The sequence below is a fragment of the Nilaparvata lugens genome, chromosome 5, assembly GCF_014356525.2.
Source record: "Nilaparvata lugens isolate BPH chromosome 5, ASM1435652v1, whole genome shotgun sequence".
Lineage (NCBI taxonomy): Eukaryota > Metazoa > Arthropoda > Insecta > Hemiptera > Delphacidae > Nilaparvata > Nilaparvata lugens.
In genome coordinates this window covers 54,570,497-54,595,880 of record NC_052508.1, presented here as the reverse complement: position 1 = coordinate 54,595,880, position 25,384 = coordinate 54,570,497, and the positions used below count along the sequence as shown (strand labels likewise).

At 34.6% G+C, this 25,384-nt stretch overlaps 1 protein-coding gene and 1 non-coding gene across 22 annotated transcripts in view; one reads left to right on the top strand and one right to left on the bottom strand.

The window, feature by feature from the left end:
• The window catches only part of LOC111056280 (potassium voltage-gated channel protein Shab), a 127,648-nt gene that overhangs the window by 13,235 nt on the left and 89,029 nt on the right, over positions 1-25,384 (top strand). For 19 of the 21 annotated variants that reach the window (XM_039428785.1, XM_039428789.1, XM_039428783.1 and 16 more), the window contains exon 2: positions 2,636-2,756. The gene's annotated coding sequence lies outside the window, so the exon portion shown is untranslated. Of the gene's footprint in view, positions 1-2,635; positions 2,757-20,757; positions 21,166-25,384 lie in introns of those variants that run through there. The other 2 variants (XM_039428775.1, XM_039428776.1) reach the window with 2 other exon arrangements.
• On the bottom strand, positions 8,774-8,855 carry Trnas-gcu. The gene has a single exon. It is a non-coding gene; the product is annotated as a tRNA-Ser (tRNA).

Here is a 25,384-nt window from a genome sequence, read left to right as displayed (position 1 = left end):
AGCATTTATTTGGGATTTTCGTTAAATAATAATTATATAAATGCATTCTCTATTTAATTCCATCTGGAACCACTGTTCAATTTTTCGTTCTTGTAACTGTATTTGTGTATATTTTTAGACAATTTCGATTGAATTGAATAAGTTAACTGTTCCTATTACCATAGACCAATAACGTTTTTCAAAATGCTATTATTATTAAACGATTATTCGTTATTGTTTTCCACATGAACAAGCAAACTTTATGTACGAAAAATAAAGAGGTTCAATAGAGTGTAATTAAATAAGTATTTTATTCTGTAAATAAAGTATGATCAATATTTATTTTGACTAAACTCTATGAGTAGTTTCTTAGTATAGATTAAAAATGAAAAGTTCATTCAAATTTCATAACCACTCTTAACTTCATTTCATCTTTTACTCATCATCTCTTCTCAAAAATCATAAATGAAAACGTTTATGACTCATCACCAATGATAATGATCATCAACTCAGCTCATCTCTAATGATCATCATCAATGATAAACGTGTCATCATTTTTGCTTTCCCAGTTAAATGTGTACATTTCTGCAGTGCCTCGCCGTTCCAGTTTTAGATTATTTATACCTTATTGCAACACTTTATATCATCAGAACTCTCCCATATATAGATCATCATTCATTATCAATTGCTTCTCGGATCATCTCGACTTGTCATTCGGTTACAGTCGCTTCCGTAGGGATTGTAGGCGACTTCTGCGAGTGTGACTGTCGAGTGTTTTAATGTGTCTCTTGTCTGTTGAGTTGATGTTGTATGTTTTTTTTAATCCACTTTTGCACTAGTCCTCGAGGGTATGATTAGTACTGATTCTGTTTTTTTTTCATTTCTTTTTTCCTATTCTCTTTTCTGTACTCTTACTATGTATAATGAACTATTGCAATTGTGTTGTTATGAAAGCAATTTTTGGGAGAAATCCTGTATGCTTCCATGTTTTTCATAAATAAATAAATCTATCATTCATCCCATCATCACCTGGACTTGAAAGGCTTGTACGAAGATGCCTTTGTAAATAAATTGATAAATAATATTGAAAGAGCCCATGAACTTAATCCATTTACAAGTTTGATATATTAAATCCATCCATTGATTTGGAAGTATAAACTCAAATGAAGCATTCAAGTAGTAAATTTGTGAACGAAATTAGTAAATTTAAACTTTTAAATGATGACGTAGTCCGGCTTGAGACTTTTTGCATGACAAAATTTTAGTCTATACTCTATATAGCCGAGTTTTTTAATTTTTCTAAAATCGATAAAATGAAATCCTATTCTTGATTATCATGATAATATGTGAAACCACATTGATACTTGTTTGTAGTTATTGATAATTCATTAAATACTGGATTTTTATTTAAAAAGGAGTAAGCTCTGTGAGACAATCTTGTACATCGATGAGAATGGTTAGAAATAGCAAAGAACGAAACCACATTTACTTTGCATGATAAACCCCGATCGATACTCGGCTATTTCTGACATGCAATACTGTCCCAAAGGATAACTGCCACCGAATACTTGCTTGTTATTGGCAAAGGAAGGCCTCTAAACCCCAAAATGGAGGAGTAGGAACAGTTTTATGGCGGCAACTCCGTGTTGCAAACCACTCCGAAAGGGGTGGAACAAAAGACACTCACAAGATTTATATCTTCCCGGTCTATTGCAATGGAAAATCGAATGGAAATGACAGGAAATCGGTTCGCTTATTACCAATATACACCCGAAATTTATTGAATATTCCGCCAAAACGAATAAATCCTCAAATTCATTTGATATTTTTTTAACGAAAACAAAGAATATTGCGTTGTCAATAATACTGGTAAAAAGGTGAATCTGGTAATGAGAAACTTCTTCTTTTAAAACAACAAAGTTCAAAGTAAACTTATGATTCCAATATGGTTTTAGAGATAGTTTTCATTAGAAATTAACAGAAGATTATATTATAAAAGGAGAGATGTTAAAGGATAGTCAATAAAAGACATGTATTGTTGATAGCAGTTTAAACCACGTTTCTAATAAATCAAGGATCAAATTAAGCTATTGTTGCATTCATTATAATGTGTTAGCTGATGATTTGAACTAGAATTATAATTCAACTTCTATTACCAGCATTCAAACTTGAGAATTAAAAACGAGTTAAGAGCTCTAATTTTTTAAAATTGTGGAAAATCATAGGAGAGATGTAAGGATAAACATTAAAAGGCATGTAATCTTGATAGCGGATTAAACCACGTTTTAAATAAATCGAGGATTGAATCAGGCTGTGGTCGCATTCATTATAATGTGTTAGAAAATGGTTTAAACTAAAATTATAATTGAACTTCTATTACGAGCATACAAACGTACGAGTTAGGTGTCAAAGAATTTTACTTGGGGAATGAGAGGGAATTTTATCCAAACCAACCAATAAGAGCTCTATGACCTCGTATCCCAGTTCTGCATCCCCTTTTCGGAAATAATATTGGAGCTCAATTAATTGCCAAACTAATTTTTTGTTGTCTTTTTGATAGTTTTTGGAAGATTCTATTGTTAGTTTTTATTCAATTGACAGTGATTGATTCATTATTTTTATCATTAATAATATATTTTATTGATTATGTTCGCAGGCGAGTGGTTATAAAATCAGCTTAGATGAACAGAAGGAAGGGACCTCCGCTAGTGTGCTGACCCGAAGAGTGCACAGCCTTGTGCACGCCTCACGCTGACACATTATACTATCAGCAAAAGGTAAATCCTCAAACAATATTATACAAACTTCATCTTAGTGAATTTACATAGCATCTTGCATCATTTTCATTGTGGATAAAGAATTTATTTTCCACTTAAATAAACAATACAAAATAAGATCAAATCAAATACAATATCATTCGTCACCAATCAATACAATAGTTCATAATGATCCGAAAATTCTTAGGCATAGCCAAAGCCGTCAGCCGGAGCTATAGTTATTTTATCTATATCTCATCCTTATCTTCTAGTTTTTGTCAAAGTTCTCACAGTACAGAGTGAACATGCTGCACAATGTCATGCAATAGCACTCAATAAACTTTATAAGGCAACTGGGAAGTTAGCACTAAATATCAGTCACTCATAGCACAGTAGTCAGTGTATGCTTGGAATCTTATCATTTTCAGTTCATTTGAGAAACCTGAATCATTATTATAGAGATGAACTACACATTGATACAAAGTGAATTATTCTTACTTATTAATAGAACATACAAATAATTCTTTATTAATTAAATGAAGTGATACAATGATAATTTGAACTCATTTGAACAATAAATAATCATCTTCAATAATAAACCGATGAACTCAATTATACATGTCCAGAGCTTTCGTTTTGGGAACAATATTTACAATGACAAATTTATTTTCTATAATCCACAAGTATTATTATAGTACAGCTATTTTTAGAAATTAAATTCATCCACAAGGAGCTTTCTATATCTCAATGTTACATTCACATATCCCGCTAGACTTTTCCAGTTTTTACCATTTAAATACTCTTGAACCATTTCATCCGTTATCACCGAGCTTCCAAACCATTTTACTCGGTACTCTGATAGAACCTTACATTTTCCTATAAAATGATAAATGTCTTCAATTTCTTGACTATTAAATAGTGAACAAATATAGCTGTTTTCCCCTCTATCTACTCTAGAATTCAAGGGCAATAATGACCCTCTCGCTCTGAAAATTATGCTAATTGTGAATGTAGATTTCAATAGAATTAGAAAACTCTCTCCTCTGTTAAAATTGTATTCCACTCGTACTTAGAGTTCTTCTAAACAACTATTGGTTTCTGGATTCTGATACTCTTCTCTGTGGGAAAAGTAGAATATTTCACGTTCTGTCTCTAAAAAATGGTAGGTTCAGGGAAACCTACGACAAGAATCAAATAACAATAATTTGAGACTATCAAATAACAATTAATTTTATTTGACGCATCATCCAACATTCTAATATACTCTATAGCTACTCACAATGTATAAGCTATGTAGACTAATTTCTAACAAATGAAAGATTTTTGATAACTTTGGTAATCACCGATGGAGAGATGAAGTGGAGGATGATCTACGGAGTATGTGAGAATCTGAACGTGATGTGTGGAGGGGTCTAGTGGGCGAGGCTAAAAACCTCACATCAATCTGTAATGCCAAAAGAAGAAGAAGAAGAAGAAGAAGAAGAAGAAGAAGAAGAAGAAGAAGAGAAGAAGAAGAAGAAGAAGAAGAAGAAGAAGAAGAAGAAGAAGAAGAAGAAGAAGAAGAGAAGAAGAAGAAGAAGAAGAAGAAGAAGAAGAAGAGAAGAAGAAGAAGAAGAAGAAGAAGAAGAAGAAGAAGAAGAAGAAGAAGAAGAAGAAGAAGAAGAAGAAGAAGAAGAAGAAGAAGGAAAAGAAGTAGAAGATAATAATAATTACTAGTACTTATAGATATTACTTCTTCAAGTAATAGTATAATCAGTGACTTTGAATGTGTGAGCGCACTACTATTGCCTATAATTCAAATTTGATAGTCTATCACTATACTTATTCCAAACAATTCATTTAGTATTCCTTCTCTTTAGTACTCATAGTATCGGTTGCACAAAAGGCGGTTAAATTTTAATCGTGATCAGTTCCACGAGAACCAATCAGAGAAGCTGTCTTTTCAAAAAAACCTCCAATTGGTTCTCGTAAAATTAATCACGCTTAAAATTTAACCGGCTCTTGTGCAACCAGGCCATAGTTCTATACTAATTGTGTTCAGTAACTGATAAAAGTGACTCATTGAATGATCTAGTGTGAATGATCTAACTTACTCAAACTAATTTATTATAAATTAAGCTCTTTTTGGAATATAATTTTTCAATATCACTAATCTTCTTATGGAAATCCCTTTCGTTTACGAAGTAGATGTACCTATTTAATAATCTTCCATTCGCTGTTTCAACCGTCATTTAGTTTTGTCTGAACCGCTGATTGGATAGGGGCTTGTCTAGGCCAATCGCAGATGTTAACCTTGATGAGTCACGGCTTCCACCAATAGCAGTGCTCGACAGTTAGAATGAATGACTGTTACTCAGGACTTTCAGTTCAAGTTCACCAGATATGGATAATATTGTGACAATCGAAACCGGTATCTCGTTTTTACAATAAATCTGTGGTTGAACATAGAAAAAATATAGCATTCGAAAATTTCCCATAGTATAGGTTGTTTACAACTACAAGACTTATCTAAATTTGGGAGAGAAATAGCACAAGATTACCTTATTTTTTCTCTCCCTATCATTTTGATGATGTAGGCTACCTATTGTATGAATTAATCAAAAAAAGAATAAAAAATTATGTTACAAATTTTAAGCCGATTTTTTGTCAACTCAAAGCGATCACTATCGACTACAACTATATATTATCACTGTCTTCACCGGTTGAGAGTGTAAAACCGCCAAGACGACCATCGTCACAAAGCTTCATGGAAAAGAACTACTAGGACTATCGGCTTGAGTTAACAGTGAGAGATTTGCAACATAAATGCCCTAGGCTATACCTGTGTAATCTTTTCTCTTCGACAATATATAGTCGTTTCATTCAGTATTTTATAAAAAATTCACGAGTAATGTAAACCAAAGTAAAGATCGTCGGAAACTTTCAGGTTCTCCACTCATAACACTGTATGTTAATAGGCAATGGTATCAGATTAGGTCATGAGGTTATGGCATAAATGATATGACGATCATGAAGAGTATTTTTTCGTGAAAAGGGTATTGATCAAATGGGGCAACAGTTCATGAGATTGTGTATGGCGCGATATGAAGCCGCAATTACAGGCCAGAGTTTGAACGATGCAATTATTTTTTATTAATTTTTATGGTTTTTATTGGCAAAGAAATCCTCGTTGCAGAAAGATGAGTTGCCTAGCCGTAATACCCAATTTTGCACATTATAAACACAATAGGGTTGCTCACCAATCGGTTGGACGAGCTTCAGCATCGATTTATCATCAGAACTCGAGTGGGAGATGAACATTCGATTAAAACAAGTTGTGACCTTCTTTCCTTGTTTAATTGTGGTGGTTGAAGGCGCCGTTTTCTGTGCCCTGGCCGTTATCCGGAGACTATTTCCTTTCAAAGATACTGAGCCTGAGGAGGTCGTATCCAGCTGAAAGACCCCGAAAAAGAGGGTTTAAAGCTGGAGGAGGACAGTTTGCAGCGGCGACGACGAGGCTCATCCACAATAAATTTATTTCCAGGCCGACTGAGAACCAGCCTCTCCCCACCCCTAAACATAACCCTCTCCTCCCAAACCAACTCAAACATAACCAGAAGCACTAACTCCTCTCTCCGTCCCCTCGCAATTTTTTCTCCTCAGTGATTCTCGTTTTGTCTCACTCACAATATCATTCTCCTTCTCAGTTTTGTCCTACTCACAATCTCTTTCTCTCTCTCAGTGATTCTCGTTTGGTCCCACTCACAATCTCTCTCTCCTTCTCAGTGATTCTTATTTTGTCCCACTCACAATCTCTTTCTCCTTCTCAGTTTTGTCCCACTCACAATCTCTTTCTCAGTGGTTCTCGTTTAGTCCCACTCACAATCTTTCTCTCCTTCTCAGTGATTCTCATTTTGTCCCACTCACAATATCTTCCTCCTTGTCAGTGATTAGTTCAATAACTTTTATACCAACAGTTCCCACGTCTTTCCGCGCCGTAAATCCGATAAAATATCCAAGGAGTTCTATTTTGCAGTGGAGTTTTTATCGTAAACAGATTCCAATAGCATAGAGGCGATGCCATAAGCATTCAGAAACACAATACATTTTTTAACACAAGGAATTTTTATCGTAAACAAATTCCAATAGCATAGAGGCGATGCCATTCAGAAACACAATACATATCGGGTAAATCTAATATTATATGCATTGTTCTTTGAATATTGTAATAATAGGAGAGGGTTTAAGTACTGAGTTGAAATGCTGGTATAACTTTTATTGCGCAAACAAATTTAACAGTAGAATTAGGCAATGTAAAATAGGTGTAATAGAGATGTAATTCAAATACTGGTAGCCTTGAATGACCTCCTTCATGGACCATCACATCATTTCAATCCATCGAGCTAATGAGGCTAAGTGACCGGACTAATTCTGGATTATTGCATGATTCAGCCGTTACAATTCACAACATCGATTTAGCTCCAGTAGTGATGACAGATTCCCATTACTCTGATTGTTCACACTATAATACTAAATGTACCCTATTATGGTGCTCCACTTTACTTGATACTACTATTTTTCTTTAAAAATCTACATTTTTCCTATCTTTAAGCTGTGGATGATCAAGAATCTAAAAATAACTCTCCAGCCAATATTTGGCATCCACTTTATTGAATTCATCTTGATCATTTCAATATTTAAATGTTATGTAGCTTCACTCATATCTATATAGCTTGAATAGAACAATTTACAATTGTTTTCCAATTTAACACGTTTTTTACTACTAAAAACCAGATGTTACTGTCGTATATATGAATGTTGCGATAACAATCAGGTATTATAGTATAATAGTGTCCGAAAGTGAAAATGTACGTTTGTTACGTATATGTTGACAAATAAGTGTGGACTGTGTAGAGCATGTTATAATGTTCCTGAATGGAATATCAATAAAATAATAAAATATTATATAATATTAAAATATAATAGAATATATATTTATTATATAATATTAAAATATAAATAATATTCCTCAATAAATATATTCCTGACCTTTTTTTAGCAAAATCATCATGGAAAACTTAGAAGCATTTGGGCTTATTATAGGGGTTGAACTTTTATCATCTATTAATATAGTGATATTTGGAGTTAATATTATTAAGTCAAACGGATAATTATTCAATAGACCATCCCCAATTTTTCTCAAATCGTAGTCTTCCATATTAAAAAACTGACTCGTATTGGGAATGATCTCTCATATATCAACATCGGGAATGATCATCATGTATCAACATTTTCACTTTCGGACACTATAATATTATTAACAAACTCCTTAGATCTCCCCCACTTTTCTCAAATAGTTATCTCTTTGATTGTATCATCTTCTTTTCCAATTTGGATCAGATCATCTAGTGGGAGAGAATCAGGACACATATTAATGTAGTATGGAAAAATATACTGGAAACTCTAGTGGGAAAAAATATACTGGGAACTCTAGTAGTTTTCATGAGTAGTAAAATCGCTTCCCGGTGTTTTGGAACCCACGTAAAACTGTAGGTACATTCATCTATCATTATCATCATCTGCCTCCTTACTCATGCCCAAGCCTAGAGCTCATGTGGCCAGCACCCTTAGAAAAAAACTGGTGAGGAAAAATATACTGGATCTTGTTGATAACAAAATCATCATTTCAAAAAGTATATAAATATAATCAATTAAGAACTGATTAAATTCTATTGACAACAGAACTTATTTACATTTATATTTATTTATTCACCAAAAATATTTACAATATGTTTATATTACAATATGTTGTAATATTACAAAATTAAGCCACGGGATACACCCAAAACGGCTTACATTAAAATTCATGATTAATGAAAAACAGTTCAAGCTTGGTAACAGAAATCTAATTACACTCACTATCAATCTCAATTTTAGGACACATTTCTTTTTAAATTCCATATTATGTGGCATACTCAAACCATGAATATTGTCGGATTGTCATGTTATAATATTATAACCATTATTGATTTTTGTAAGTCTGTGCAATCAAAAATATTCGACGAGGATGGGATTCGAACCCACGCGTGCAGAGCACATTGGATTAGCAGTCCAACGCCTTAACCACTCGGCCACCTCGTCTTCGATGATTGAATAATGCGTCTGTCTAGAATTAAGTCACAAAGTCATTAAGTTGATACTGTTATCGGTTATTCGAGCGCCCAATACTACTGAGATGATAAGGGAGTAAAGTAGAGGTAACGCTATCAATAATAATAGAGCGAGCGTAATAATGGAACGTCTGGTGTAGACTACCTCAGTCGTTTTCTTTCGATTATTGACCTACTTGGATGCGACACCACCCTGCTACCGTTAGCACCCTTAGCAAAAGGGTGAGGGTGGGTTTCCTTAACAATGTCCTCTCCTAAAGTGGCATTACATGTTTTTAAGGCTTACTCAAAGTTAGTCATTTTCCAATTTCATATTTGGAAGGAAAGAAAATTTAGAAACTAAAAATATTGCATATCACTTAATCTATCAGTAAAAATAGAAAATGACTTCAATTATAGCTTTGTATTCTATTTAAAGTTGAAACAATGATGATTAAAATTAAAATTCTGTGTGTAGAATATGGATTTTTTGTACATTGAGATCATCATATTTAAATATGATAAATTCTGTAGTATTGATAAAACATTTCACAACTTGAGACCAGACAGTTCGCTGAGGTATGTTGTTCAAGATTCTAAGTTGAGCATGTTAAGAAGACAGTTGATGTATATGAGCTCTAGATTTATTAATATAATTCCATTTGATATTCATCAAAGAGTAGATTTGAAGGGAACAGAGGATTGGATTAAGGAAAAGTATTTCTTTTCCCTGGGACCTGAATGGTGGTAATAATAGCCTATGTTTGAATATATTTTTTATTTCAACCCTTAGACTACCGAATAGGGTCTATGAAGCTTGTCCCGTCAAATACCAAATAATCAATTTTACCATTGGGATAATTTGTCCCAATACAAAACACACGATAAAATGAATAGAATTTAGTAAATAGCTTTGCAATTTCAATTTCACATGTTATTATTGACATTATATGAAGTTATTTACTTACTTTCAACTCAAAATGACACTACAAATTACATTAGAACAGCTTCAAAACAAAACCAGCATCTGACACATGCATGCATGAGAGCATATAACCACAATATAACCTCAATTCACAGTAATATGGCGATCATATAGTTCTAAACAGCTGATGTATTTTACAGAATAGACCCTAGACTACCGCTGGGATTCATTACTGTGTAGTTTACATGATCTATTCACCCACTGGGATTCGATGAACTTCTATTGGGACGTATTGTCACAGTTGTAGTCTGAGGCTGGTCATTTCTGCTGGGACATATTGTCCCGTTGGTAGTCTAAGGGTTAGCAATCTCTATTTCATTTTTTTTTATTCCTGAGACAATAATGGTAGTCATATTTTTATCTCTGTTTTATTTTAGTTTTTCCATTGGAAATTTTTTTCTCTCTCTCTCTCAAAATTCGTTATCACTCTTTTGTTTTTTGCAGGAAGTATTTTTTTCTTGTCATCAACTCGATTTTGTATCGTAAATAGTGTATTTTGTTTTTAGTTTTTATTTTAAATCAGACTTTTTGCGACTCCCACCAGCGGTCAAAGACTTTTCTTTTTGCTGGTGGTGCCTGAAAAAATGTTTAGTTTTTAGTTCTCGGTAGTTGATTTTATTTTATTTTCTTGTAATAAGTGTTGATTTATTAACCTTGATTTGTTGCATTGGTAAATTCTTATATAAAGAATTGAATTGAAATGTTACATTAGGCTGTATTATGTGTCTTATTAATGCTATCTTATTTATTCATCAATTACTGTGAGCGGAGTTGGAAATTACATTCAGGGTGGTCAAGAAAAGTTAGCTCCGATATCAATAAGTAACTGATAGATAATCTTGTTCCACTATCATGTTGGAGAAAAAAAATGAGATTTTCATAATGTAACCAATTCGTCCTCTATCCTGTTATTAGAATCATTTTAGTAAATTTACCGGTTGAATTTTTCTAATTTCAATGAGATATAAGAGTTGAATCATAAAACTGTATTGAATCACATTTGGCTCCCCAATAAAATAAAGTTATACGATAAGAGGCTGCAAAACTTTTGTGGCATCATAAAATAGTGGGTTCATTACCTCAGAAACAGCAAGGAAAATTCTCAAATAGTACGAGTTTACTCTGCAACATAAAGTTTGCTACAGCTTCCACAATTTCGAATTAATTATTCAGATATCTTAATCTCTTGATCGCGAGCACAGTGTTTTTGTTTTGCGGCTAAGCAAATTTATTATAGCACTTGAGCTTCTCTTGTATTTCGCTAGATGGATGGTTCAAAAATATGTTAAAGTTTTTACAAAGTTTTCCGCTTTACTGTAGGCCAGTCAGAATCTTTCTGCTCGTTGATAGTTTTTTTTTCTAGATACAGAAAAAGTTAAAAAGTATAGAATTTTTTACAGAGTAGTTTTTCGTCAACCTCAGCTGTTATGTATATCAAAGTCAGAATTAGTTAGCTTGTTGATAACAATAAAGAAAGTGGTATCTACTTATTCGTGGGTACATTCACGGAATGAGTGAATTGAACTCATTACTGACTGTTGACAACATTGATATCATTTCTTCTGGGCTTGTGAAACTGAGCTTTTACCGTTGAATCCCACTCTTATTCGTTATTTATTCCTCTGCATTCTTCAGACACCTTATTTATTTTACATTGGAAATATGCACAAATAATAATCATGAATGATTGACCAATAGCTTCTTGAGAAACGGTCAAGTTATACTTTAAGCCTTGTCTATTTTGCTTTGATCTTGAAAGAAATTTTATTTTTCTCTATTCTCTCAGCCTATTGTTAACCAGTGTCTGAAAGGGTGAACAGGCTCAGCCCAAAACTGTCCTTTTCCAAAATTTTTATTCAGAAAGTCCGAAAATAATATAGGCTATTATTGATATTATTGGGAGAGATAAAAGAAGAAAAGCCTTGAGCTATTTATGCTTTAGATGAAATGATAATATAATGCGGAATTGATGGAAAGTTCAAGTGGAGACTTCACTCTTGTGCTTCAAACACAACAACAAATATTACAAACACAAAAAATGCAACTGTATGTTGTTTCTTGTTTTGCGGTGAAGCAAATTGGAACTTGAGCTTCATTTGTATCCTCGCTAGATGGATGGTGCAAAAAAATGTTTTAAGTTTTTACAGAGTAGGTAGTATGAGGAAGTATAGAATTGGAGAGATTTCTTAAACCGTAACCTCAATATTCGAGATATATTCTTTATAAATAATATCGTATGTGGAATTTTCAATCTGCGCCGTTGGCAATAATTTATTGCAAGTTCATGACTGTGATACTGTAATCATACATTGCTGGTGGAATGTTCGGAATGGATGTGATGAAGTCGCATCTGGAATTGACACAGAGTAGGCAGTGAGCAAACATGATGTTGTAGTGTAGTAGACTGGTTTTGGGTTCGTTTTGCGCGCCACTATTCCTGCCGATTACTCGCGCTCCGCCCCACCCCGCCCCAGAACCATTCGTTCAACTGCGAAAACGCGCCACGATCGATGGCAGCTTCGCAGAGCGACCGCCGTGTGGCGCCACCGTGCTAGTCCCAAAGTCCCACCCTCAGCGCCGACTAACCCCAAATTCCCGCCGTTACTTCTTCCTTTATCGGGCCGCATTTCCTTCCCCGGCTGCCTCAATCCGTCGCTTCTTATCTCTCATTCTACTCCTTCATCAACTGCTCTCCTCGCTTCCTGTGCAGATCGAGGAGGCACAAGGCACCACAGAGTGTCTTACTCACCCAGCTGTCGTGGCGCTGCTCTTATCTTTGTCGTCATCTTCATTCACACCCCCTTATTAGCTTCATTTAAATACTTGATCCGAGCGCCGCCACACGACCGCCATAATAATCCCCAGCCGACACTCCAGAAATATTACCGCTTGTTATCATAATTGCAACAATGGCCAACCCCTTATTAGTCTGGGGACAAAACAGGAGCGGGTGTGTAAGTGCTATTGATCAACACACCTCTCTCACCTTGTACCTCTTTCATTTGCAACTGGTGGAAAGAAAGGCAATGGGACACTTATTCACGATATCCAATCCATTATGAATATGCCATTTAAAATCCTTGAAAATTGCAAACAAATATTCATAGTCAACGGTCTATTCTGGTCTTTTGGATAGGAGCTGAAGGATTCACAGTTGGAGCCTGTCGTAATAATACAGTCGAAAAGGCATGACAAACTAATCAGAATCAATGTAGAATTAAGACTCCCGTCTTCTACACTATATTATTGCTTGATTTCATTCAACTTATGATATCTCAAAGCTGAATGAAAAGACAAGATGTTGTCCAGTATTTTGTTTTCGTCCAGTAATTTTCATTCAGTATGGATAACTTCCACAATATCACTTTTCACAATGCTTAAAAAGCATTCAAATTACAATGGGGTGCGCATGATAAACAGCTCACAATTAAGAAACTGAGAAAAAAATCAATTTCCTTCCAATTTAATAATGTTTGATGGACAACGCTTGAATGTTCTTTGTAGGATTGAATCAAAAAGTAGTTAGCTTTCCATTAGGATCATTTGCACACCTTTATGTTAATCAAAAAACAGACAGTCAATAAATGAGCTTCCTGTTCTCACCAGCTAACTGAATTTTTCTCGAACAACAGAATAACAGTAAGCTGTCACTGGACCGAAATTATTAGGCTTCCAGTAGCAATAGTTGAATCAAAATCAGTGGATATGATTATATTGGATAGTTTGACTAAATCATGAATTTGAATAGGAATTAAAATTAGAATTCGTGAATGTACGAAACCATTCAAATCGAGATTGGGATCTTGACTGAACTATCATAAAATATGTGGACTTCATTTGAACATAACACCAAAAATGTATTCTAAGCTAGAGGCTAGGTTAGCCTCGTTGTAAGCTAGAGTCTAGAGGGTTGAATATTGTTAATCTTTGAGAGTGTCACGGTAACAAATCCAACTAGAATGTTTTTAAGCAAATAAATTTTCAATCAGTTTTGAATTCCATTCCATAATTATATTATCTCATCATTTTAAATATCATTTGACATCGCGCTCCATAGTTCTAGCTGGGTAAGTACTAACTAATCTGAATATGCAAATCTTCAGAGCTTAATCAATACACAGGAATGTGCCACGTGTACACCTAATAGAAAGCTATTTAGAATGCAAAAAAATACATTTGAATAAAATGAAAGAGAATGCTAGTTACTGGCTATATTTGCTCCGAATCGATGCAATTCTCATGATTTGAAATTATCATGCAACTTCTTCTACCAATTTAACTGAATGTATTTATGGTAAAGGAGTATTTGTTTTTCACGTCATTCAGAATGAATCGAGACTTTTTCTTCATGCTTGAATTTGAAATTCTATTCTATGTTATTCTCTGAGTTAAAAAAGCTCAGCTCGCCTGCATTTTCCATCTGAACATTTCCATTAATATCGATCAATAGAGACTTTCAGACTAGATTCAATCACATGCTTGTTCGATATTTTCAAATGATATGCAGCACTTAGTGTTGAAAAAAACTCTGTGTATTTAGATTGAAAAGGAAAATATGGAGAGATAATCGAGATAATACGAAAAACGTTTGTGAATAAGTCTTCTTTTCTGTAATTGCAACAGAGATTGATGTGATAAATTTTGAAAAAAATTATATCTAAATGTACAGTTCTACTTTAGAAATCTGAGAAAATGTTTTAGAAATGCAGAAATAAATTGTTGAAAAAGAACTCTCAAAACTCTTGGAGCACCACCATTCATGCTGAACTGTGATGAGCTGTGTACCGAATTTAAGATTAACCAGTTCAGTTCATCTTCTAACGAGCCACGCCATTACTTTCAAGTTTCTAATCTTATCTGATTTGTTATTTATTTCTGCTTCCTTCTTGTGTTAATTTGTGGTTAATTCCTTTGTTCTCAAGTGTGTACATTTCTTAGCGGTTATGGCTAAGATTTAATGAGACTTTGAATGGTTGAGAATTTATCTTTTTGTTTGTTATACTTTTTTAATGAAACAATTGGAGTGAGCTCCACTATGATTTCACTTTGGATCACAAAGATAGAAGGCTCCTTACATCGCTTTTTTTACTAATTACTGTCTCCAAGACTAAGGACAGGTGACACTCAAACTGGATTGAATCAGCTGATAGCTTAAACTCAAAATGAGACATTATAACAAACGCGACTTGATATGAGTGTAATCCAGTTATAACATTTTGTTTAAACTGACAGTGTGCAAACGACACTAAGATCATAACTATGAGAATATGTCAGGTTGAGAAAAATGTGAGTTGTCTGGTTTCTTATATCATCACACCCTTCACAGGATTCTTAGTTTATAACAGCATTTCAATCTAATCGACTCTCCGATGCAATTCTACAAACTCTTCAAGACTACAAGCTTAATACTCCTGTGCAACACTGATCTTATTTATTCTTCTAATCAAGTTAGATGACCCGACGGTTCATATCATTTTAGCTTGTGGAAAATGAAAGTCTTCACATGCACGGAGTCTACGTTTTTTTCTTTTAATGGTTTGCTCACCTTCAAGTGCTGAAGCATTTACGTAATCCTTTGCACTTGTTTCTAAGAAGATTACACTAGTATGCTCCAAGTTGACAGTGCTCTTATGCAACTATCATGTGCGGAAACAAATGGGTTTCGTTCAATTCCTACCCTTCTTACTCAATTAAAAATAATGTTATACTCCTAATAGGAGACGTTTAATGATTGGTTGAGAAATGAAACATGCATTGATCCTTCAAAAAATATTTCTAATTTACTTGGTGGTCTTTAGTTTCTGGATTAGACTTACATGTTTGGCAAACATGTTTGTTGAGGGGCTCAGGGACAAACATTTTTAAAAGTTTGGACAATTATTGTTTGTCCAAACATTTTAAAAGTTTGGACAATTATTGTTTGTCAAACAAAAAATTACTTTTCCAAACATTTCCAGTGTTCTCTGTGAAACATGAAACCTGTTTTCCCAACTTACAAATATTTTCTTTGTTGACTGGCCACGGTCAAACATAATAAAATTTGCCCAAGCTGATCCAACAAACATGTATGTCGGACATTTGTTTTTTCAGTGTGGACACGGCTTAAAACTTTTGTTTTTTGTATTCTTTTCCAAAAGTGATAACAGAACCATCATGTTTGACGAACGTTTAGTTATAATGTTTCAGAGACACGTTAAGCCGTCGGTCCCGGCTGCCTAAAAAGCAGTCGTTAGGTAATGTCAGAGGCCCTGAAATTGATCAGTTGCGACCTGAAAACTCTGACACCAGACCTGAGCCAACCAGGTCACTCGATATTAATATTATTATTATTAGAGACACTCTTTCAAATGTAATATTCATCCATGGAAAACTTTCCGATTTCTATTACCATCCGTAGAAGGTTATTATAGTATTATTTATCGAAACCGAAGGTAGAATTTATCAGAACAACAGTTTTTTCAACGAATATCATTTTATGTCGTATTTAAGGAATCTCTCAACATTATTTCATTTTAAATGCCATTAATGAATGGTGAGGGTAACCACTTAAAGAGCCAAGCTCCTACAAATACCATTTTTGATTTTAATAATCGGTTTCCGATGGTTCAGAGCCCACCTGAAGTTTTAGCTCCTCTCATCTCTCATCACTTTGCTTCCAAATTGCTTCTTTTTTCATATTATATACAGTTCAATAATTATTTTCTTAATTTATGTAATTAATCTAAAACTTTGCTGTATTATAAGCTTCATCTTGGGGCCCGGGTAAGTTCTAACGCTGATCACTACACTGAAATTAAAATAAGGATAGAGAAGGCACGTGCTGCATTTATCAAATTGAAGAGTTTACTGATATCAAGATATATAAAAATGGTTCTCCGAACTCGTCACCTTAAGTGCTTCGTGTTTCCAGTTCTGTTATATGGCATGGAAGCATGGACCTTGATTAAATTAGGTGAGAAGAGAATTCAAGCCTTTGAGTTTTGGACCTACCGCAGAATGTTCAGAATCTCATATACAGACCATGTAACAAATGAAGAGGTTCTCAGAAGAATTGAGAAAAGGCCAGAGCTCATAGGTGAAATTAAGGAATGAAAATTAAATTACCTAGGTCACATAATGAGGGGAAAGAAATATGAAATATTGCACCTCATTATGCAAGAAAAAATAACTGTCAAGAGATCAGTGGGCAGAAGACGAATATCTTGGTTGCGCAACTTAAGGGATTGGTTCCAGTGTACATCCAATGACCTATTCAGAGCAGCTGTAAATAAAATAAAAATCGCTATCATGATAGCCAACCTCCGCCATGGAGAAGAAGATTATAAGCTATTGTATGTAAGTGTATAAGCCAGTATTATATTGTAATCTACATAAATAAAGTACTCAATCATGCATTAATATCATTCTCTCAATATCTCTTAATAATGCATAATTTCGTTGCAGTATAAAATAATAGTTTGCTCTCTCAGCATCATCATCCATCTCATTACCAAGCACAAGCCTAGAGCTCATGTGGGCATCGTCCTCAGCAAAAAAGTGAAATAATAATGCATCAATATCGTTCTCTCAATATCTCTTAATAATGCAACATCTCGTTGCATTATAAAATAATAGTTTACTCTCTCATCATCATCATCCATTTCATTACACAAGCACAAGCCCAGAGCACATGTGCATCATCCTCAGCAAAAAAAGAGACTAATAATGCATTAATAGCATTCCCTCTACAATTCATGATTTCCTTGCAATATAAAATAATAGTTTGCTCAATATATCCACAGTAGAACAAGATAATATGTTTCAAGTTGAATTGGTTTCGACTACATTGTTCATGATGACAAAATATTATTAAATAGAAATATAAGTGGGAGTAACGAATGAAAACTGTTTGAAGAGCGAGTGATGTTGATGTGACAAATACGAAGTGTCGCCTGCCTGGCTTTGATGTGGCACGGTCCAACCCAACACAGCAGGCAGGCATCAAACAGTGTGCCTCTCTCTCTCTGTCACACTCACTCTCTCTCCATATCACTCTCTCTCTCCCACACCATCTCTCTTTTTCTCCCAACATCTAATCCGACCTCCACATTTGCAGCCCTCCCGTTTATGCTATGCTGTCGCATCCACTGCTATGCCAAACTTTGTTCAACCTTTGTTGATGTAACTAACATAACTGAAAAACACACACCGTCGATGTCATGTGCGTTTGTCTGCCTGCCCTGATGTTATTAGCGTTCCAAAATCGGGTTTGACTGGATTTATGCATTTTGCTATTTGTTCAACGTAGTCATGGAGAAATAATAATTCCCACTTGTCATTTTCATTCGAAAAACCGACATGCAATCGTCTTTTAAGAAGGCAATTTCATGGACGCTCACGAATTCTTTTGAAGTATGTCAACAATCATTCTGATTGCCTCTTGGAGGGGCTTGGAGTTATAAGAGCGGTTACCATTTGATTATCTGTTGGTCGTAGTTTCTTGGATCCATGGATTAGAAGCACTAAATCAATGTAGCAAACGTTACATGATTGACTTGAATCGGCAGCTTTAAAATGAATTATGTTCTATTCAATAACGGAATGAAGAAATCGTTTGATACCATTTTCATAAACTATTGAATCTGGAATGATATTAGAGTTGTGTAATATCTGTTGAGATCCAAAAATTCTCAACTCAACGTACAAAAATATCTGTACATTTTTGTCGTGCACATTCCAATTCAGCTGTGCCAATCTAAATAGGAAATTGATAAATGATAAAAACCTATTCCAGAATGAAATGTTCGATCAACAATCTCAGAGAAAACATTCGCTCTATTGTTATATTACTAATACTCACATTTCATTCTTACTGTTCAAAGACAAGCCTAATCAAAAGCCTCGAGAAAAACATCAAATGGTAATACCCTTTTTATTTCTATATATATGGACTTGAAATCCTAACGTCAACACAGACTCGATTCTGTCAGGCGATGTTGTTGAACAAAAATATACCATCAATCTCAGTCCAGCTCTAGACAATTTCAAATAGTAATGGATGTCAATTATGACGTTACGCAAATGCAACTGCTGGTAGTTGAATGGCTAAGAATTTCAGCTTTCAAATTTAGAACGTATGCGATCATTTGACATACTTGATCAATTGATCATTATCAGAAATAGAACTTGCTCTAATCACTCATCTCGAATGAATGATCCAACAATAATTACTGCAGTTATCTTTGATAATAATTACAAGCATTTGATCATTGGGCATAATTGGAAGGAGACTCTTTTCTTTTGTTATTATGGATACTCTTACTTATCTGTTTCAGTTTGCGTGAATTCTTTAGGATCTGGCATTAATTTTCATAATATATACCATGTTATTATCATGAAGGAATGATAAATAAAATAGAAAGTGATATTTCAAATACATTTTATTATAATTGGGAAAAGGAATTAATTTCAGATACCCAGGCTGCAAAATTATATGCAACATTAATTAGTATCAACTTTTAATATGGACGTATGTGAGCGTACGTTCTCTCTCAAGTAGAGCCAAGAATTAGATCTCCTTGCTCAAATTTGACAAAGTATTGCTACTTTAGCTATTGTGAAACTAGGTACTGACAAAAAAATATGATTCAAGGATTCAGTCCTCAGAAATGGGATCCTGGGACAAGTGATAGGATGCAAAAGATGGGATCTAGTAATCAGAAATGAGGAAATGAAAATTGTCCTCTGGTGATTGATGATAGATGATAGTGTAACTACTGAATCTAGTTACCCACATTGTTTTAATCAGTTTTTTTGATAATACAGAGCAATTCTTATTCAAACGAGGATTAATTGCGATGTTCAGTCAATGTTGAAATTTATAGAGGCTTTGAATATAATTTTTGGCTATAATCATAATTTTTGTACATACAACCAAAGATACCAACTTTGTGCATGATACAACTCTTGTCTCCTTGTCAACCTTGATCGTGATACAACTACTCTTGTCGACTTGTCTGTAATGTAACAGGAATAATTATCTTTATAAAATATTATATTATTATCTATATAAAAGATTATATTATTATCTTTATGAGAATATATGAAAAATTTATAGAGGCTTTGAATATAAATTGATGGCTATGATCATAATATTCATAAATACAACCACAGATACCAGCTTTGTTCATGATACAACTCTTGTCTTCTTGTCAACCTTAAGGTGCATTTTCGTTTGTGCGTGAACTTCCGCAGTCGAAGACGACAAGCATTGTTGACATTTATATTGTCCAAACTTCAAGTGGGCTAAAACAGATGATCAAATAACTTCTTATTATTAAAGAATCAAAACATTTCTAATCATATCAAAATATTGCCATTTAAAAGTATAAAAAAGTAGAAACTCAATTCCCCCCATTAATACATAATTGATCATAATCTTATAGGTTATTTAGACTTATTGAAATCAACCCAATCTGAGATTCTCACCCTGTCGTAGTCGACGACAGCATTTACGCACAATCAAAACCCCAGCTTCAATCAGTCAGTCATTTACAATGATACACTTATGTGAGAAGGTACAACAGGTTTATGCCCAAAACTGTCCCTTCTCAAATTTTTACTACAGTCCAAATTAAATTGTAGGTTAAGCTACCATCACTTATCTTAACCTTGACTGTAATACAACTACTCTTGTCGACTTATCTGTAATATAACTGGAATAATTATCTCATTCTGAACGTTGAGGATGATGGAGTGGGGGTGTAATGTGCAAGATCAATCTGCGTTGACGCAGGGATTCTTGAACTGTTGCTAGTTATAGTGGGGGGTGAGGGATCGTAGAGGGGTGAAGGGGAATTTAAAGAGCTTATAGAGTGTGGCAAGTGAAGCGGATAACAGGATAAAAGCGGATGCACGATCTAGTGTACTTTGTTGCTAGGGGAGGGGGAAGCACATGCCCCCTCCTATCATTTGATTCCACCGGACTCCCTGCAGGGGGGAGGAAAGCTTTACTCAATGAAAGCACAAGTTTTCCTTCTACTACTCCACTACATACCTTGGAAAACTATACAGATACTAGTACAATAACGCATCTCATTCTGCCCTACTTTCTTCTCTTCGATTGGTAGAAGAAGTCGCTTGCATGGCTGCCTCGGCTCGCATAAATTCTTTAGAAATATAAATTTATGGCCGCATGAGTCGTTCGTTGTGCATGCTATGTCATGCTTCAAGCCGGTCACGTTCATTAGCTAATAAATCCAGTGTTTAGGGCGGCTATACCTACTCAAAGACAGGTCATTCGCTCTTCTACTTATCAAGGAGGGACCGTCTTGGACAGGTGATGTATTTTCTTCTCTACAACATGCATTGGCTTATTGCACAAATTTACACTCTGATTAGAATCTTTGACTCAAGAATTCTCTTGTTTACACCCTTCATAAAGTGTCTGTCCCACTGCAGTTGATAGCTTCCTGAGGTTCATTATTGTAGGCTTTAAACCTTGATTCTTGTAAACTCCTTCAAAAATGCATTCCATGAAAATTATCTCAGCTTTTCAAATTAGACACACTTAGCTTGCTTCTTTGTTTATACGCTTTTTATCAGTATTGTGCGTAATGCTGTAGACAAGAAACTCTGTTTATAAGGAATGAGTTGTTCTTCATCGTGAATATTTTTCTTGAAGTTTATGTGCATAGTTATCCTTCACAGTCTCTATTGTGAGATACTAATTATATTATTTATCGGAATCTCAATTTTTCACTGAAAATAATGAATTTCACAAATAGAATTGAATTTCTAATACTACTATTTACAATCAATATTGGAAATACATGAAAATATCATATCTGGATTGATAGCAAAAAAGATATCTGTGTTGGCAATCACACTCTTCTTCGATTTTTGAATGAGAAACAGATCTGGAAGACTGCTGTAGCACTCTGCTGAGAATTGAATCTTGGTTTCTCTCAGTGACAGAAGACATGACTAAAATTTCAAAGTGTTTATTTTCAATGGAATAGATATTATTATAAGTTGTAGAGTGGATAGATTATTTGTAGTGTTAAAAATAGGCTACTATTCAATCCGAGATGGAGTGTTCTGAATTGTTCTTAAAAAATCTTTATAAAATCAATAGGTTCTTCATAAGACTGTTTTTATATTATCTGCATCTCATGGACTTCAAACGAGAGTAACCATGTTGTCACATGTAAGATGTAACAACCATGTAGAATGTTATCTACATGGTTGTTTACATCTTCTTCCATGTAGAATGTTATCTTATATTAAAATACTGGGCTATATATTCTCATTGAATGTCATTTAATTGAGCACCTAAAATCAGGAATCAGCACGCACGTGGCACAAAGGAGCCCATATTACGTTCATGTTCAATCCTCAGAAATATGCCAGCCACGCTCCAAGGCTAGCTCTCATTTGATGAGCGACTATCTTCATCACTGTTTCATGAAAGATGATATATTTCTGGCACACATTCATTCATACAAATTGCCAAACTCTGTTGGGAACGGTCTCTAAATAATTCATTAATGGAGAGTGTAAACATTCTCAAAGAGGATGGGAAGTGTTGAAGCCTTTATACACTATTCAGTGAAGCTTAGCGCCATGCTAAGCCCGAATCAATTATGAATTCTGATTCGGTTGTTGATGTAGCAGCAGGGCAAAAGGAGACACTATGAAAGCCTCTTCAAACACCCTTCATTCTGTTTGTCTTTCTCAATATTCAGGCTGGAAAAAGCCACTGTTTTGGTCTGTCAACCTGATGAGAAATTGATCGCGCGACCTACTTCTCATCATAACACATCAAACGCTCATCAATGACCTTTGAAATCTTGTCAATGCTTGTCGACGATCTCTCTTTCCTCTTCTAATAGTCGATTCGCATTAACAATTCGCAATCGAGTCATAACAGCGGCAGACGGTGCTGTTTCTGCGCATAATCGATCAACAAGGCACAGGTTATGTACGCTGCATGACACCGATAACACGCCGCACCGGCACGCACTCCTATCGCCCCTTTTTATCTCTCCACCGTCGTCATTAGTGAGTCATTTCCATGCCTTATTTCTATTCTAGCTCAACTCTACCTGGTAAGTCGGTTCCAAATAAATAAATATTCAGCACAACATACCGATTGTATTGATGAGAGTATTCTGATCAAATTTTACAAATAGGTTTGTATAATTTCCTTTCAATGTAGACATAATAAACTCAAGACTCACATCTCATTACGTGAGTAAATAAATGAATACTTCAGCACAACATACCGTATGTGTTGATGAGACAATTTCTGATCTAATTTTACTCAATGATGTTTGTATAATTTTCTTTAAATTGAGACAAAAAACACAAGACTTGAATCTCATTACATGAGTAACTAAATGAATGCTTCAGCACAACATACCGATTGTGTTGATGAGAGAATTCTGATCTAATTTTACTCAATGATGTTTGTATAATTTTCTTCAAATTAAGACAAATAAACACAAGACTTGTATCTCATTGCGTGAATGAATGAACAAATTCTCCATCACGACATACCGTTTGCAATGATGAACGTATTCTGATGTAATTTTACTCGAAGAGGTGTGTATAATTTTCCTTAACTCAAAATTGAGACTAACTTGTAAACAAATACAAGACCATTTACTAGTGATTTCATACATGATTCATAAATACTTGATTTGATTCAATTCAATACACTGTTCTTTCAAGGTAAATGAACTCGAGATCCATATCTCATTCTGTAGAATTCATTCACGTTCTTCAATTAAGGTGCCCGTCACCTGGACCTTCAATGTTAATTAATTGGAGATACACATATGAGTAATAAGCAACCTAAGAACGTATATGGACTCCATATTCATAGAATAGAATAAAATGAATTTCATTTAATGACATGACGAAGTTTGGACAGTAATGCCTACTCAACCACTCTGGCACTTGTATGTAGTGGAATAGACAGCTTTGAACGATGCTATTCTATCAAGGAATAGATATCCACATCACTCTCCATAAATCAGTGGGAATATTTCAAAAAATTCATTATTTCTACAACAATTCAGAGGAAATGAGACTAATCAGTGCTATTATGATCACAAGTTAATGAGTTGGTAAGAGATGAACATTGTTCTTAAGTATTCTTCATTAAACGCCTTTCTTTTATCTTATCCACTATGAATTTGGTATTTTTAAAATGACTCATTATAACTTATAAGATATCCAAGGATTCACACAGGTTCATTTTCAATTGTGAAAATCGACCCATCTTTCTCGGTAGTCGCCAGTTTTTGGTGCTTTTCAGCCAAAGAACAGATTATTCAGCAACGCCCCACTGAGCATACACTCTCCCATTATTATTGTTTCCAATTTTATCATTGGGATAATCTTGCAGGAGACAAGCACTGGCACTGTGCCTTCGTTTTACTGCTCCCAGTCACGAACATTCTCATTACTCCACCAATCTTCATTTCACTCACTATTATCTATCTCGTGCTTCCTCCTTCTCTTTCTACCCTTCTTCCTCATTTTCCTCTCTCAACCTCACACCATCTACCTTTCTCTAAACTCTGTTCTTTGTCTTTTTCACACACTTTATTCTCAAATTTTAGATTTATTCATCTTAAAACACATTAGAGAATCACTTTCGTTCTTCAGAAAATCAGAATACAGTAATCTGTTAGAACATCATGCCCAGGAAGAAAAAGGTCTTAAATTTCAGAAAATCCGAGTCCCGTTGACTAGGAAAAACGTACATTCAGAAAATCAGGGTCTTGTTCACACAAGCAACGCCAAGAACGCGACTGAACCCAAGAAACTGACCTGATCGAAATCAGACTGCTATGAATGTATCAATCCATGCTCTGCTTCTACAGCTGTATGTTGTGGAGGGATTTGATTGTTGCAGTTCGGGAAAGCCACGTTTGTAACAGAGTCTGAGTTATACTGTTCATAATAAGGGAAATTAACCATTTTCTAGAGAATACTAATGAATTCTTCCTTATTTACATCCTCCTATAATTAAAAAGGAAACTCTGTAATCGCGTTACAAATGCAGTATTTCATTAAAGGACTTAGAAGTATTACAAACTCTTACTTTTATGACATTTTTGAGAAACCAGTTTCGGTTTACATTTAAGATACGTTTACACTATGTAGCTGAAGAGCTATATAGCTCTGCTTTAGCTAATAGCTCTGCTTTATAGCAGAACTATATACAATTCGAGCTACATAAAGCTCTGTCAGCTACATATAGCTCTGCTAGATGTAGCTCTGCTATAAGTAGATTTAACGCTAATTTTATGTAGAAGAACTATATGTAGCTCACCTTTAATTAACTTTGATGCCATTACTTGTAGCAGAGTTACAAATAGATTGAAATAAACCAGTATTCACTGCTCAGTTCCCAGCCAGATGATGCCGAAGAAGAAGGTAGTTCCTACTTTCGCCGCAGCTACTGTGATATATTTTCAGCAAAGAGAAGAGAACCAGGATATTGGATAATTTTGTCTCTATTCCAGTCAAATTCATTCTTCATC